The following is a 16,213-nucleotide window of genomic DNA, read 5'->3' as shown; positions in this document are numbered from 1 at the left end:
AAACCTCGTGTGTTTTCATTATTTACATACTAGTGTGTAACAGAGAAATTTCTCATTTTGTGAAAGGAACTCATACGTATAAAAATGACTTTGTGAAATATGCGTTTCTGTATGCTTAGCCGGTACTGATGCAGCAGATGACAAAAAAATTACTGCTTAGTCTGCCTTTTGAATTAGAATCCTGTTGTCAAACCATTTTAATATATATATATATATATATATATATATATATATATATATATATATATATATATATATATATAGAGAGAGAGAGAGAGAGAGAGAGAGAGAGAGAGAGAGAGGGGGGGGGGTAGGTAACTCCACCGACAAACTTTGAGAGGTAATTCCTTATATGAAATGAAAGAAAAAAGTTCTAATAAACATGGGTCGAAAAACGTCTCCCTTCAGAGTTATGAGCCGCCGAAAATTCGAAAATTCATGTTTCGGAACGCTCTGCTTAGGAAACTACAGGACCGATCTCAAGCGGTTTAAGGAATTACAAAGGAACTAGTATGCGATCTATCTAAATATCCATGTTCTACCGTGGTCGATTATTGGCGAAACGAACTGTAAAAAAGAAGTTGAGGTATAGGGATACTCCTTTAAGTACTAATGGCGCGTTCGTTTCGCCCATAACGGATGATGTTAAAACATGGATATTTAGATAGATCGCATACTAGTTCCTGTGTAATTCCTTAAACCGCTTGAGATAGGTCCTATAGTTTCTAAGGCAGGGCGTTTCGAAACATGATTTTTCGAATTTTCTGCGGTTCATAACTCTGAAAGGAGACGTTCTTCGAGCGATGTTTATCAGAACTTTTTTCTTTCATTTCATATAAGGAATCACCTCCCAAAGTTTGTCGGTGGAGTTACCTACTACCCTATATATATATATATATATATATATATATATATATATATATATATATATATATATATATATATATATATATAGATAGATAGATAGATAGATAGATAGATAGATAGATAGATAGATAGATATAGATATAGATATAGATAGATAGATAGATAGATAGATAGATAGATATAATGTTACAGAATGAAATAATAGTTGAAGTAAATCGAAATTCAATTGTTCTTTATCTTCCTATTGTTTCTAAATACATAGTAGAGAAAAATAGAGATTTAGATTTCTACTGTTATGAATGACATAGGTTTTAAGCGGCCATCTCTGATTCAAGGTGGCCATAGGTTTTCAATTAAGCTTTTGTTTACATTTTGATTCGCCGCTATTTTGCACAGTGTTGTTGTAGAGAGTCGAGACTTGCTCCATTTTCTTTCATTTTACAACAGTTTTCAAATGATGTGCTACTTAACCCCCCTTGCTATTTAAAAATTTTGAGTTGGACCCTGCAGGAGACCCTGGGGCAAATGTTTCTATCCCAAAAAGTGTGTCCTTGAAAATGATGGGATTCAACTGTTCCCGAACCCAACTGTTCCCGAACAAATGACCCGGTTCAAACTATTCTGCTAGCTTTGTAGCTTTAACATTACAAAATATGTTGTAATTCACGATATTCCGCCCGGTGACACGTATAACTTTGGGATTTTGTCTAGTTATAATATATCAAATGCACACACAATTGTCTCCTTTGGATCTCAGCGGAGCCACTTCATGACCCTCCCTTGTTAGGGCAAACTGCTTCAATAAATTTGGACAGTGCATAGGGTTTGTAACGTAAGATAACACCAAGGAGTCATTTTTGGAAAGTCAGCAATGAAGGGGAGAAAATAGAGATGGAAATTATTTCTCTAAAATGTCCAAATTTCGGATTCTTTGAAGTTAAAGTCATGAAATTTGATATTTGGACTTCTGATATGCAATAATAAAACACGTTTTTTTTTTAACTTTTTTGATTTTTTAAATAAAGTGTTCATGTCTCGGAATTCCTTAGGTTTAAACAAAGAAAAGGACGAGGTAAAAGCCCGCCGCCCCGCCATCTTCAATCGCTCGGCTTGGCAGACATTTGCCAATAATACACGGAATACCCGAACAACCACACATGTGAGGTTCCTATTCATTACAATTCTTCCTGTGGGGCGTGGAAGTTTCTCTGGTGTTCCCCAGCGAAGTAAGTTTGTGGTGGACAATATCGTGTCCGTGGATTTTCTCGCCGTACGCCCATTTCCTCCCACATTCGCAGTCTACCAATTCTTCCATCATCATTCACTTGCTTTGGTCATCGTCTCCCTTAGCCTTAAAAAAAAAAAAAAGCTCATAATTGTGGGACGTTAAACTGAAATATTTCATTTTATTCCGGTTTTTCCCTTGCAAACACTAATAGTAAAATGAAGAAGAAAAATCATCTTTGGCTTGCTTGTGCTGTACACGCCACCGTTCATATAAATCAGAGATTGTTCTGCTACTATCCTATTCAGCGGTGAATTCTCGTAGTTAATAGCTGTGTCTTATTCGCCATTATTTGCCTTCGAACTGCGAAAGATCTGTTGAGAGGACGATTGCTCGTTCAATCGAGTGGAAAGTGAACGGGAAAGAGAAAAGGAAATGTCCTTCGGAGGTTTCCATGTGGATGTTATTATTGTCTTGTCGCTGGGCTTCATTTCCGTTCAATGTTTTCCACAATAGAGAAAGTAAAATCGAAAAACGAAAAGGAGAAAAAGAATCAAGCGAGTAAATAGAGAGCAACGGAAGAGGCACTCAGCAGAATTTCCCTCAGGAGTTGAGCAAAAGGAACGAATGGATGTTATAAGCGGATCAGAAGAAAGGCTGTTTTCCCCTGAAAGAAGGTCCAACGACAGGAAAATGGAGTAGGAACTAAAGCTATTTGTACCTTCAAATATATATATATAAAAAAATGGAAGAAAATACCAGTGTAACTGTTTAATTTTAAAACCACGGTGGACTAATGTTGGTCCATTTCTTGTACGTCAATGTGCGTCTAGCTTTATTGAAGAACATCAACAAATCGATTTGAATTGGAAATCATTTTTCATTTGCCCAGTAATTGCTATCGTCATGACTTGTCATATTATCCTGTACTATATTTCAGTACACTGTTTCTTGAAGTAAGCTAATAAATAGAGTAATGAAATGTAAGTCTAAGTCAAGCAGATTTAGGTAAATTGTTTATCTTTTTTAGCAGTTCGAAGTCCTTAGCTTGAATTCGGCGAAATTCAGTACCTAACAACATAACTGATGCTTTTCCTATCAAGCAAATGCTCTCATTTTAGGGGATTGACAGGTGTTCATAAACAGGTAGACAATTTTCAATATTCGTTGTTACGAAGCGATTCATTCTTCCACATTTACTGCATAGAACAGATTTCATATATGAGGGGTGTCTAATAACGTATCTACCTAGACAGGAAGGAATGCAGATAGGTTTACCTGGTCATCAGTGTTTTTCGATGTAGCCCCATGAAGGTCTATGTACCGTCATCACTTTGTGGGCAGCGAAGAAACCCCAGAGAGAAAAAATAGTCTTTGTCATGGACTCCTGCTTGCTCTCAGGATCCAATGGTGGATCCAGGTTTCGTCCCCTGTCACTAATTGAGCCAGGAATTTGTCATGGTTCTTGAAGAAATCCAAGAAGTCTTGGGACAGTTGCATCCGGCACTGCTTATGTGCAGGCGTGAGCATTCTGGGGATCCAACGAGCACAGACCCTTGATATGCCCAAGCGGTCATGCAGAATCGTCAGGACGGATTCTTTGGATATGCCACATGCTTCTGCAATATCAGCGAACTTCATACGGCAATTCCGCAGGACCATATCCTCAACTTTGCGCCACATTTCCGTGGTGACTACATCCGCTGGTCTCTTGGAACGGGTGTCATCCTCAATGGACTGCCGTTCCCACTTGAATTACTTTGACCAGTCTTTGGCTTGGAATTTTGACGGTGCTGCATCCCGGTACATTTTCCCATTCGCTCATGGATCTCCTTTTGTCCCTTCCCTTCTTTATGTTGAGAAAGTTGATAACCAAGTGGAGCTCCGACTTCTGCAAATCCATTGTTCGCGGCGTCACACAAACATTCGCTACGCGGCCATTGCGTTGCTCCGACTGACCTCAAATTGCGCAGCGGGGTTCCCTACAGTGGCCTTGGCATGAATGTCAAGCATCGTTATGCTCCACTCCTCCTTTCCTGTCTAGGTAAATAACTTATTGGACGCCCCTCGTATCTTTTGCTATTTGCGTAAATTAATACAAGTGTAAGTTATGTGTGGATCACTTTCTATTCTGCCATATATTGGTGATGTATATAGTTTCATGTTCGATTTCCGGTGGGGTTGCTTACCTTTGATTAAATTTTAGCAGTGGCTTGGCACCCAGTTTAAGTAATACATCCTGTCCCGTATAACCCTGGTGCTAATATGAACGTTAAACCCCGATTAAGGTGAGTTGAAAGAACCACTAATTATTATCAATAGATGGCAGCACGTGCCGTTTATCTTATGTATTTTCTAGATCAACAATATTTAAAATAATTGAGTTGAGTTGATTTTAGTTTTGCGTCCCTTTCAGCAGCGAGGCTATATGAGACGTGGACTTACTGATTAACGTGGAATCCGAACCACATGAGCTCCCGCCGGGAATCGAACCCGGGTCTCCCACGCCAAATGCGCGTACGCTAACCACTTAGCCAAGGATGAGCTCATTAAAATAATTGAAGAAGTGAATATTCAAACTTTGTGAATAATCCGTGCAGGATTTTAGTACTGGGAGTACAAAAAGCCGGGACCATAGATTGTAACCACAATTCCGTCACGCAAGTCATCCAGATCTTAAATCTGAGTAGAGTAAACCTGATCCTTAACAAACCCACTTAAGAAAAAGTCACAGACAGTAATATCTTATGATTGTGGGGGTCCTGTTAAGATCTTTGAACCCCTTCCAATCAATCTTCAATTGAAATGATCATCGAGGTAGTCTTCTCGTATAAAATATTTATTATAGTTAATAAAGTTATGCAATGTGCGTAAATAATTGTTTCGCATGAAGTAGTATTTGCATGCATGCATCAAGGTATGTGTGCATTCGTGACTACGCTTGTGTTTCAGTCTTTTTTTCTTTCCCTTTGTTAGGAATAATGTCCTACTGGCGTCCCTGTTTGAAGGTTAAAGAAAACGACACTACTGTAGAAAATTTTCTTCGTTACTGTGGCAAAATCATGCCGCAGTGTACTTTCGCTATCAGTTTCGCTTCCAGGTACTCTCTTGACTAGACTGAAAGGAAGGTTTTTTTTTTTCTCTTTATATATATAAAAAGAAAAGCAGAAAAGAAAAAATGTGGAACTTCTTGTATGTGGCGCGGAAGTTGATGTGCAGAGAGGGAAGTGGGGGGAAAGCTATGAAGCGATTACATTGTGGTCTCTTTTCATTCGTTGTCATGGTAACGCATTTTCAAAACCATTTCCGGAAACGAGATCGAAAAAAATCACCTCCCGAAGTGACGATGACCATCGACGTCTGTCTATATTGAGGATCCTCGATTGAAAAGCTTCTCCTATCTACTGCACTCACTCTTGGAAAATATGATCTATACGCCTCTCTTGTATGGATAGCAATTGCTTTTTTTATTATTATTTTTTTCTCTTATTGTCTAGGTTTTTGATATCTTCCATTACTCTTTTCAGAATCATCCCTTCTTGATATTTTTCACCTTCCAAAAATTAGTTCTTTTTTTTTCATTGGTAATATTTTTCTGAACTTAAATTGAGAGGCACGTACGTGGAATAGATTGTTTCTTTCTTTATCTTGTATCCGAGAATTCGCTGCATTCAATCGCTTTTTACGAATTGTGCTTTATCTTTAAAATGATGAGCTTATAAAAAAAAAAATAACTTATGGAACCAAGTAGATTACGAACATGCCTTGGATGCACTCTTGTCCCCGAATCTATTTTCAGCTAGGGAACAAGGGTGTTGATCTAGCGTCGTGAGGTAAATGGGGAACTTCTTTAATTCAGAGGCGTTTGTGAGGGCGCGGTGGCTCAGTAGTGGTGCGCTCACCTCTTGTGCAAGGGGTTTCTGCTTGGATCCAAGATTGTTTGAGTTTGCGGTGAATAACATTGTGTCGGTAGGTTTTCTCGGGGTTGTTCCATTTCCTCCCACATTCCCATTCCACCATTTCGTTCATAACAGTCACTGGCGAATCTTGTGTGTGACCGCGGGAGCCCGTGCAGAACTTTCTGGCTCGACCAGTCGCCAGTATGGCGCATGGCCCAGGTAGTATAAAAGAGCGTTGAGATACCTCATCAGCGATTTAATAATGTAACAAAGATGGAATATCAGGTTCTGTGTGCGCTTTGGGAAAACTCCAACGCAAACATATGAGTTGTTTAAATAGATTTATGGGGACAATTGTCTTTCTCGGTGTGGTGTTTTGGAATGACATAAGAGGTTTAGCGGCAATGAATAGGTTCTTAATGTATTTTTTAAAAAGACAATCTCGTTTCGTAACTGCCGTATTTTGGTCCTGTTTCCGACATTGAAATAATATTCCAGGTCTCGCAAAAAGACTAAAGAGTTTGCGTTTCAGATCGCTTATATGTATCGTTTTACGTACTCATGTATCACTCCATTTATGTAATTTCACTGAGGAAAAATGTGGCGAACCCAGCGACTAGGATATCTATGTGTGTAGGTGACTTAACACCTGACACGAATGGCACATTTTGCAGTTTACTTGGTTTCGTTGTAATTTATTCTCAAAATACGGTATAAAGTTTGTAAATTCACCATTAGTTTTCGGATATGTTTTAATATGTAAATGAATTCCGTTTGTTTTAGCCATTGCAAACAATCTGAAAAATAATTTGTTCAGAAAGAAAATCATAAAGGAATATAACTAGAATATGTAAAAGATGTAAAAACCTGCATCCGAAGGACCGATAACTTCTCCGAACTCAAAAGTTGTTGGATTTCTACAATGAATACCGTTGAAAAACTTACTTAGATAAAGATGTCTTGAATTAATCATGCTAAATTTTAACAGCTTTTACAGCAAATCTCTGATTTTTAAGTGTAGTTTTGATAAGAAAAAAGAAAGCAAAGAAGTTCTAAAAATAAGACGAAAAATGACAAAATAGACGTTATATTTCAACTATTTTGACAACTGTCTTTTATCTAAATGAAAACAATATATATTGCATACTCCATCTCTTAAGTTCTTGAATGTTAAGCTCGTTTCTATTTGGATATAAAATGTCTTTGTAAGTGCTGAAGCTCTTTTCCACATCTACATAGACCAGTGGGTCAAATTCCGTATCCACCTGGAATGGCAACTCTGAAAGTTGAAATTGGATAACCTTCGAGCTCTCCTGAAGGATAACCCCAAGCTTTTCTTTGACAAGAGAATTGTTAATGTTTGCCTCACGGAAATACGTTGATAGCACTGTTCTTTTTCTAAGCATTGTTGTTCTGAATTACTTAATGACAGTCGTTACATATTTGTAATCTTGGATGCAAAAGTTCAATCTGCCAGCCATGAATGTTCTCTGAAGGAAGTATTTGGCGGATCTTCCAAATTGTACCTTTGTTCTTTGAATCCAGTGCTTGTTCGTGTCAAAAAAATTTCGGACAAGAAACAGTACATTCAATCTACTGTGACCGGGAAATCTTTAATAATATTTAAAAAAATGCTTCTCGTGCTGATGAGATACTTTCTGCTGATATATGGATTGGGCCGCAGTGGCTCAGTGATAGAGCGTTCACCTCTGGTGCATGGGGTCCTGGTTCGATCCCAGCTCGCGCCAAATGAACTTTGTGGTGGACAAACACCGTTTTCTCGGAGTTCTCCCATTTCCTCTCACTTTCTTCATTCCACCATTTCATTCATTTCTCATCATCACTGTCTCCTTTAGCCTGGCCTGCACAGCCGTGGGACGTAAAACTGAAGAGATTTCATTTTGATGTATGGATTGAAAATGAACCTCCCAGTAAAGTGTTTCGCTTGAAAGATTTACCTTCGAACAAAGTATTCTTGTTTGAAATAGTGGAATTAATGGTAGGTCTAATTAATAATATTATAAAGATATAAGTATACTTTTATATGTTCAAAATATTTTAAGAAAACCATTAATGATTTGCTTTCGATGGGATAAGAGTAAGGTTGACTGTAGAACATTGTGATTAATAAAAGTGGTTCCCACTTGAAAACCATTTGAGAAACGCTACTAAAAAAGTACTGAAAGAAATGAAACTCTTTAGGAATGCGAAAAATTTAATAAACAGGCAAGTAATGCTTTCCTGGTGATGAATGGTCAATTGTATTTCATAAATAATTTTACACTGTGTTTAATATGATCCCAACAATGGAAGTATATGACTCCAATGAACCAGTTCATAAACTACTCTTTTGATTTGTAGTAATCTTCAGTCGTAGTTTCATAGGGAAGAATTTAGGTATACAGATTTAACGACCTTTCTTTGATATATCCACAGATTTTATGCTTCGAATGCAATAAATGAAACTTCAACTGTATTCAGTGGCTTATTTTGATGACCAAATAATAAGGCAGGCATTGTTTTCTTTAAAAGGCTTCACTGTTCATCCTAAAACTGTTTTAAGTGTATGTAACCTCGTTATACGCGGTTAGTTGATTAAAGAAACAACCGTTTTATGTTCTAAAGATTCTTTAAAGTACTTTTGTTTCACTTCTTCATTTTACGCACATTTTTTTATATCATTATTATTCTTTTATGAGTGCTCTGACGTTTGTAAACAATCGTAAAATCTATTTCTACACATGAAATGTGAAGAGCTAAATAGCGTTTTCTCGAATGTTTAAAATAAGGAACATAAGTGGCTCAGTACTTTAATGATTATCTCTGCTGCGGAGGGTCTCTGGTTCCATTCCAGATTACTGAGTTCTTAGTGGACGACACTATATTAGTGTGATTTTTTTTTTGTCTAGGTAGCTACTTCCGTTTTCTTCCACTATATTAATTCTATTAATTATCTCTTTATTACTGGGGGCCGCGGTGGCTCACTGGTAGAGCGTTCACCTCTGGTGCTTGGGGTCCAGGGTTCAAACCCTGCTCCCGCCAAGTGAAATTTGTGGTGGACAAACATCGTGTGCGTGGGTTTTCTCGGGCTTCTCCCGTTTCCCCCCACTTTCTTCATTCTACCATTTCATTCATCTCTCATCATCACCGTCTCCTTTAGCCTAACCGGCATAACCATGGGACGTAAAACTCAAAAATTTCATTTTATTTCTCTCTTTATTACCTTTCTCACATTTTTTTAAAATTTAACTCTACGGTGTGAAAAACTAAGGACCTCAAAGCAGAACAACAGGCGACAGTGCGACAACGTCACAAAAAGAAAATGTGGGCTGCAGAAAGATTGGCTACCTATATGCGTGATTTATTTACCTCTAGACGAAAACTACTGCCTCAGAAAGATTGTCTACTCTATAAATAAAAATTACAGTTGAAAAAATATTTTCTTCCCCATAAATAAAACACAATTTAGAACAATTTAACGTTAGATAGTCATAATATACCGTTAAATTTGAGAGTCACGAAAAGAGAAGAGTAAGCGATACGTACAGTTGCAATATAAGTGCTACAGTCACCAGTGGTACAGTTGGCTCAGGCGCGTCTTTCAGATCCGGTATCTGAAAATTAAAACCGGAACGGGTTGTCATCATTATAATTTCTTTTCTTTTCTTTATTCATTGTCCATTGTGTTTCAGGAAAGGGAGAACAAACCACAGCACACAACACAGAAAAACACGAACAAACGATAGTAAACTATGAAAAATTAACAATGCAGTCACCAGTGCTATAGTGAAGCAGCCAAATTGAGACCCTAGCGCAGCGTTTCCCAACCGGTGTGCCGCGGCACACTGGTGTGCCGTGAATGGGCCGCTGGTGTGCCGCGAGTAAATCGAAACAAAATTATTAATTCTATAGCAATTAAATTGCAGGACATAGGGGAAAATGTATATTTGTATACCGCGTTACTTTTCTGTACATTTTTAATATTAAAAAAGGTATTTGTTATCATTGTTATGACGTTATGACCATTATTGCTTCTTTATTGTTGCAGACTATTTCTAACTTCAAATTTTAAAATATTCAATCCTTTCGACAAAACAAACATGCATACCAATTACCTTCATTTGTGTTTTAAAAGTAAAAGAGATTTGTTTGTTCATTCGTTATTTAGTGATCTTGCTTGTTAGTGAAAGTTTGTATGCAGTTTTCGAAAAAGAAAGCGTATTTTTAAAAAACAATATTTCATTGAAATTGTTTTCTATTTTAAAATTAGAATGAAAAATAAGCATAATGATTTACCAGGGGGAAAAATCAGTGATCGAGCTTTCTTCTCTGTAAGAAGGAGATCAGTAATCACATTAAAATACCACGGTATTTTATATTTACAAATAATAATAGTATATATATATATATATATATATATATATATATATATATATATATATATATATATATATATATATATATATATATATATATATATATATATATATATATATATGGGTGTGCCGCGAGAATTCAAGTTGCACCTGTAGTGTGCCGCAAGTTGAAAAAGGTTGGGAAACGCTGCCCTAGCGGGATGCATGGTAGAGCTGCCGTCGATGTTATAACGTGATTCTGATACTGACAAAATGGCTGACGACGATTTGTAAGAGCTGGTTATATCCAATTAGCAATATTATGACTAACCGTCCTGCAGCCAGTGATTTTTCGTTTCACGAGATTGGAACAACTAATACCACCATGCCGCAAGCGTCGGCGGACCATCGATTGGCAATTAGCGACATCTCGCCAAAAATTGGCGGTCCCGCAGCGACGATCCGCGGTGGCCCCATCCGTTTTGAAAATTTTACCAGCAATGCCCCACCCATGGCAGAGGCGCGATGGAACGCCCATGAACCACAAAATGACTCCCTCAAAATGTTAAATCTCCTATATGCGTGATTTATTTACATTAAAGTGAATTAAAAAAAAACTTTAAAAAAGTAAAAGTACTCCGGGATGGGCGCGAACCACCAACCTTGTTGTTACTAGCCACGTGTCCTTCCGACTTCGCCACGGAGGCGATGAAGAAAATATCGCTTGTAGAGGGATAAATCGTAGAAGTATTTTTAATTTTGTAATCAGACTGCTCCTTTAACCGTGTATATTTGAGGATAACCGCTTGAGATCTGCTAAAATGCACTCGGCATTTAATTTGGTAACAAAATGACACGTGTCTAATTACTTTATTTCTTAATTCTCCCATATTCACTTTGTAAGGACCGACGACATTTGCCATCTAAGATCATTATTATACGCACTCACCTCAAGATTTTTCACTTCATGATGTAGAAGCAGGGATTACTCTTGACCTTCGGAGCTCACTTTAGAAAGAATTTGTCAGGAAAAAATTAATAATAACCACATGCACATGGCTGGCGATAGTTCGTGTTGATGCCTTCGCGATTCTCCGTGACGAATCGAAGGAGCATAGACCAAAATCAAGTTCTCGTTGCTATGCGGTGGTAACTTCAACACCCCGACTGTAGGTATCTGTTTCAACTCGACGAAACTCTGCCACCAATGGCACACTAACAGCAATCCTTCGACGCGTCACTATATCGACGATCGACACTTACTGCCAAGTGAGCCACTAGATGTTGGCGACGTTTACGGCATAGGGATGTTGGCTTACATTCAGACAAATGGACAATCTGATGGTTACAAGGGAAACAAAAGAAAAAATGAAAATGGCTTTTTTTATTTAAAAAAAATATGTGGCAGTAAATACTACAACAATATCAAGCCTATTTCTGGAGATAAATTAATGTCTAAACACGTCACGTTCAAAGTTGTAAGGATTCAAGGAAAGTTAAATGATTCATCGTCATCTTTTAAGATTTTTTTAAAAAATAAGTAAGTGCCTGCAATTCTTTTTGAGTAAATATGTATGGGAATTTCTTGATTGGCTACTTACTCAGTTCCTATACAGCCCTATAAGTTCTCTGTATATTTCTTCATAAATAGAAAGCCTATAAATAAAAAAAAAAGTTTAGAAAAAATAGAACTGTAAAAGCTTTTTTGCTTTTATGCGCCTGAAAATTTCATGTAATTTTACTACGCCATTTCTAAAACGCTTGCAGGAAGTTTTGGGTTTTTCGTAAGTCGTCGCAGAAAGTTGAAAAAAATGTTCTGCTTTGGGGACTAAAGATTTCATTTATTTCTAAAGCTCCTATATAATAGGTTATGCCTTTCAAGTAATAGCAAATCGACTACAGTGGACGCAGCGGATAGTGTACATCCATATTTCACTGTTAAACAGAAATGCTATCTATGCAGTTAAAATTATAAAACCTTGGGGGACTTGATAGTAGAGCACTTACATCTGGTGCAAAGGGTTCCTTATTCTACTCCATACAAAGTTTGTTTATGGTGGACAGTATCGTCTCCGTGAGTTTTTCGATGTTCTCCTGTTTTCTCCCACTTTCTTATTCTCTTAATTATGTGATAATCATTTGCTTTTATTAATTATCCGTCTCTTTTAGGCTACAGGTCATATATTCGTGAGACGATAAATTATTAATTCCATTTTTGTATTTTAAAATCTTGTAAATTTTCTTCTGTACGGTAAAGCAAAGTGTCTTTCATGAAACATGAAACATACATCTCACTCCGGAAGACGATAATGTTTATAAATACAGGAAAAACTATGCACAGAATAATGCAATAAATAGTGCACTTTATTGCATTAATTTAATATCTTAAAAAATCAATGCGAGAATTTTTTTTCTAGAGAATGATGTGAAATAGTTAATATTCATTCGTCGTATTTCTTTTGGAATACGTTTACTGTGTGTATATATTTTCTATTTGATGATTACATGCGTTCCAGTGATATACAATCACCATAACGTTGTGTATATATTGTAAATACATATTTAGCGTGCATGTAATTGTTTTTATATGCATTGAATGTAAGATGATGCGCTTTGCGGTTGACCAAATGTTTCGCACGTAAATGCATAATTAATTTTGTTTATCCATAGCAACACGTCGAAAAACACAAACATTGGGTTTTGGTTAATTGATGGTTTTGGTGGAGGTATTCAATTTCTAAATTAACCTGGTTTACCTAAACCGTAGACACAACGTTCTAAATCAGTAAACGAGTGTGTTTTTTTTTATTCATGTTTGAATAAATAAAAGTTAATGATTGATTGTATTTCTAGCTCTGTATTCTATTCCAGTTGTATTATTTTTAGTAGTAATTGTGATGCAGGTGAGGACGTAGTATTAACGCACACAATATTTGTTGAAAGTTACAGCAGGTGAAAATTTGGTAATCGCCAGCAGTCATATTTCGCAATAGAGAAATAAAACTCTATCGGAAAACGTATAATCTAATTAATGAGGATCAGTATGGGTTATCTTTGATATATATATATATATATATATATATATATATATATATATATATATATATATATATATATATGAGTTGGCAAAAACCATGGTTTTTATTGAAAAAAAAAACTTTTTTGTTTAAACATTTTTTTGGGTTTAAATCAGGTTTTTTTGGTTTAAATAATTTGCTCTATGTATTTATATCACATATCGGCAGAAATAAGTTTGTTTCGCCTTGGTGTTATTATGCAACAACCGGGTTATGCTGAAAGGGGCCACATAAGCTTAAAGCGGAATCCAAACCATTTCTCGACTTATATCCGAAAGAAATTGTCCTCCATTTGAACTCGAAACTGGAACTAATTGGCCACAAATGCGATACGTCTGCCAACTCACTCACGAAGGACTCCTGATAAAAAATACATTGTACTTATCTTTACATATTTGTTAATATAGTTGTCTAATTGTCAAGAGTCATTACAAAAGGACAAAAAGATAAACAATTGTACAAGTGAAACCATTATACAGAATTACATATGGACAATTTCAAAATATTGCAGAGTACAGAAGAACTAATTCAGTACAAGTTAGTTCACTATTACTTCAATATGACTGAATTTAAAGAAATAACACGACTTAATTTGCATATCTGTAAGAAAAGTGAATAAAGATACGAATTATTTGAGCCCACTTTGGCTCTGACCCATTTATACATAAATAGATACCAAAGATACTTCTGATTTCAATAAATGCCAACTCGTCGAGTTTGATGACCCTCCCCCCTCCAAAAAAAAGTACGGCATTTCAATGTATTTTATCAATAGTAAACTAAACATTATTAAAACGAAACAATATTTAGAATTTTTCTTTGATTGCAGTTGCATAACAACAATGACAAACTATAAAAAGGTCACAAAAGGAAAACTCATAAACTTATTTTTTAAAAAAAGTTGCTTTTGTAGTATAATCTTTTTGAGTAGTGAATGGGGAATTTAGGTCTGAATATAAGAACAATATTATACGGGAGTGAAACGTGATAACCCACAAATGTGTATTCATCAAGATTTTACGAACACTTACACTTTTACGAACATTTTTCGTTTTTGGTTAAACCAGTTTTTTAAAAACCAGCTGGTTTAAACCAGAGATGTGCGTCTACGCGTAAAAAACGATAGTTTACGTTTACGTGTCAACTATGCGTAGACAATGTAAACAACGTAGACTATGTAGAATATGTCAACTACACGTAATTTAATATGGCGTCGTGGACAATAAAGGAGCTTTATTTTGTCGTTACCTTGCGAAATTGCGTACAAAATAAAATGCCTAGACCAGCGAATAGTAACTTTCGAATACTTAGTTTCGTCTTGATGAAGGAAAATAAAAAATATTATGCATTTTGTAAAATATGCAAATACAGCTGATTCAAGACTGAAAGCCCACAGGTGAGAATTAGTTTTGTAAATTTCATTATAAAAGCAGTGCTCGAAGTGGAAAATCTAAGGAAGTGGTATGTGCAGAACAGAGTAAACATACAGATTAGATAATTCCCTCTACTTTTTATATGTTAGTCGTTTCCCTAATCTTTCGCTGCACCGAAGCAAAACAACTGAATGAGGAAATATGAACAAACGAGCAACGAAATTCTTCCTTACATTTGATAGTAGTTGTCTACATAGTCTACACGGGAAAAAATGTAATATATAGTATTCGTTTTTAACATATTATATGAGGTCTGTGAAGTTCTTTGAAAAAAATGACACAATAATACAGTGCATATGGCATACTTTAGTGTAGCTGTACCATTAAAAGCTTCATAAGACATGTAATATTCAGTAAACACTATGGTAACCAGGGTGCTGTGGATATTATGTTTTGAACAATCAACTGTACGAACGAAGGTTGTCAATATGCATCAGAATTTGCTTGTAAAACGGGTATGTGTGCGTTTATATATAAAATAGCCTACCTACCCGTACGAAAGCATAAACTTTCCCAAGTTAAAATAGAATCAGAATATCTAAAAATTAAAATCGTAATTGACAAAACGTATGCTTTCTGTGCACGTTGACACTAGTGGGTGTAGAACTCCTTCGTGGCTACGCGGTTTAGCGTACACACATTTGGCGTGGGAGACCGAGTTCGACTTCCGGTGGGAGCTCATGTGGTTCGGATTCCACGTTAATCTGTAATTCTACGTCTTATATAGCCTTGCTGCTGAACGGGACGTTAGACTCAAAACCAACTCAAATCTGATGAGTGTACTTGCCTCTAATAGAGAATTCACTGTAACAGTAGCGTATGTCTTATCTCGTATACCCCATACTGAAAAGGGAATTAAAGTGCGATTAATCAAATTTTGAGTGTTTAGAAAAAAAAATTGCATATCGTCTTAACAATTATATATTAATTAATCCTATATCGCCGTGAGCATGTTCGATTACTGGTGGGAATTCATGTGTTCCGAAACCGACGTTAAGTTTTAGGCCCACGTCTTATATAGCCGCACCTTTCTAAATTTCTATTCAACATCAACTGTGAAGTGAGTATCCTCGCTTTTGCTGTATCGGAATTATGATTACATTATATACGCCTTTTCTTAGTGCCACACACATCTTTGTTTGAGAGTATTGTCATGGCTGTATGGTTACCATTCGCGTCCTCGGCGCGGAAGATGCGGGTTTGATTCCTTGTGGGAGCTCTTGTGGTTCGGATTCCACCCCAAATTGTATATCCACGTCTCATATAGTCTAGATGCTGCAAGGGACGCTAAAACTGCTATCCAACTAACCTTTCTGCGGTTCTGATACTTCTATATATGATTCATACACATTTATTT

General features: G+C 36.4%; 1 protein-coding gene across 4 annotated transcripts in view; it reads left to right on the top strand.

Moving 5' to 3' along the window:
• Tpst (tyrosylprotein sulfotransferase) overlaps positions 1-16,213 on the top strand; it is a 532,464-nt gene that overhangs the window by 446,432 nt on the left and 69,819 nt on the right. The window lies entirely within an intron of this gene.

Source organism: Thermobia domestica, chromosome 9 (assembly GCF_964235325.1).
Source record: "Thermobia domestica chromosome 9, izTheDome1.hap1.1, whole genome shotgun sequence".
In the NCBI taxonomy this organism is placed as follows: Eukaryota; Metazoa; Arthropoda; class Insecta; order Zygentoma; family Lepismatidae; genus Thermobia; species Thermobia domestica.
Note: the sequence above shows the minus strand (reverse complement) of the source record. Positions and strands in the feature narration are given on the sequence as shown.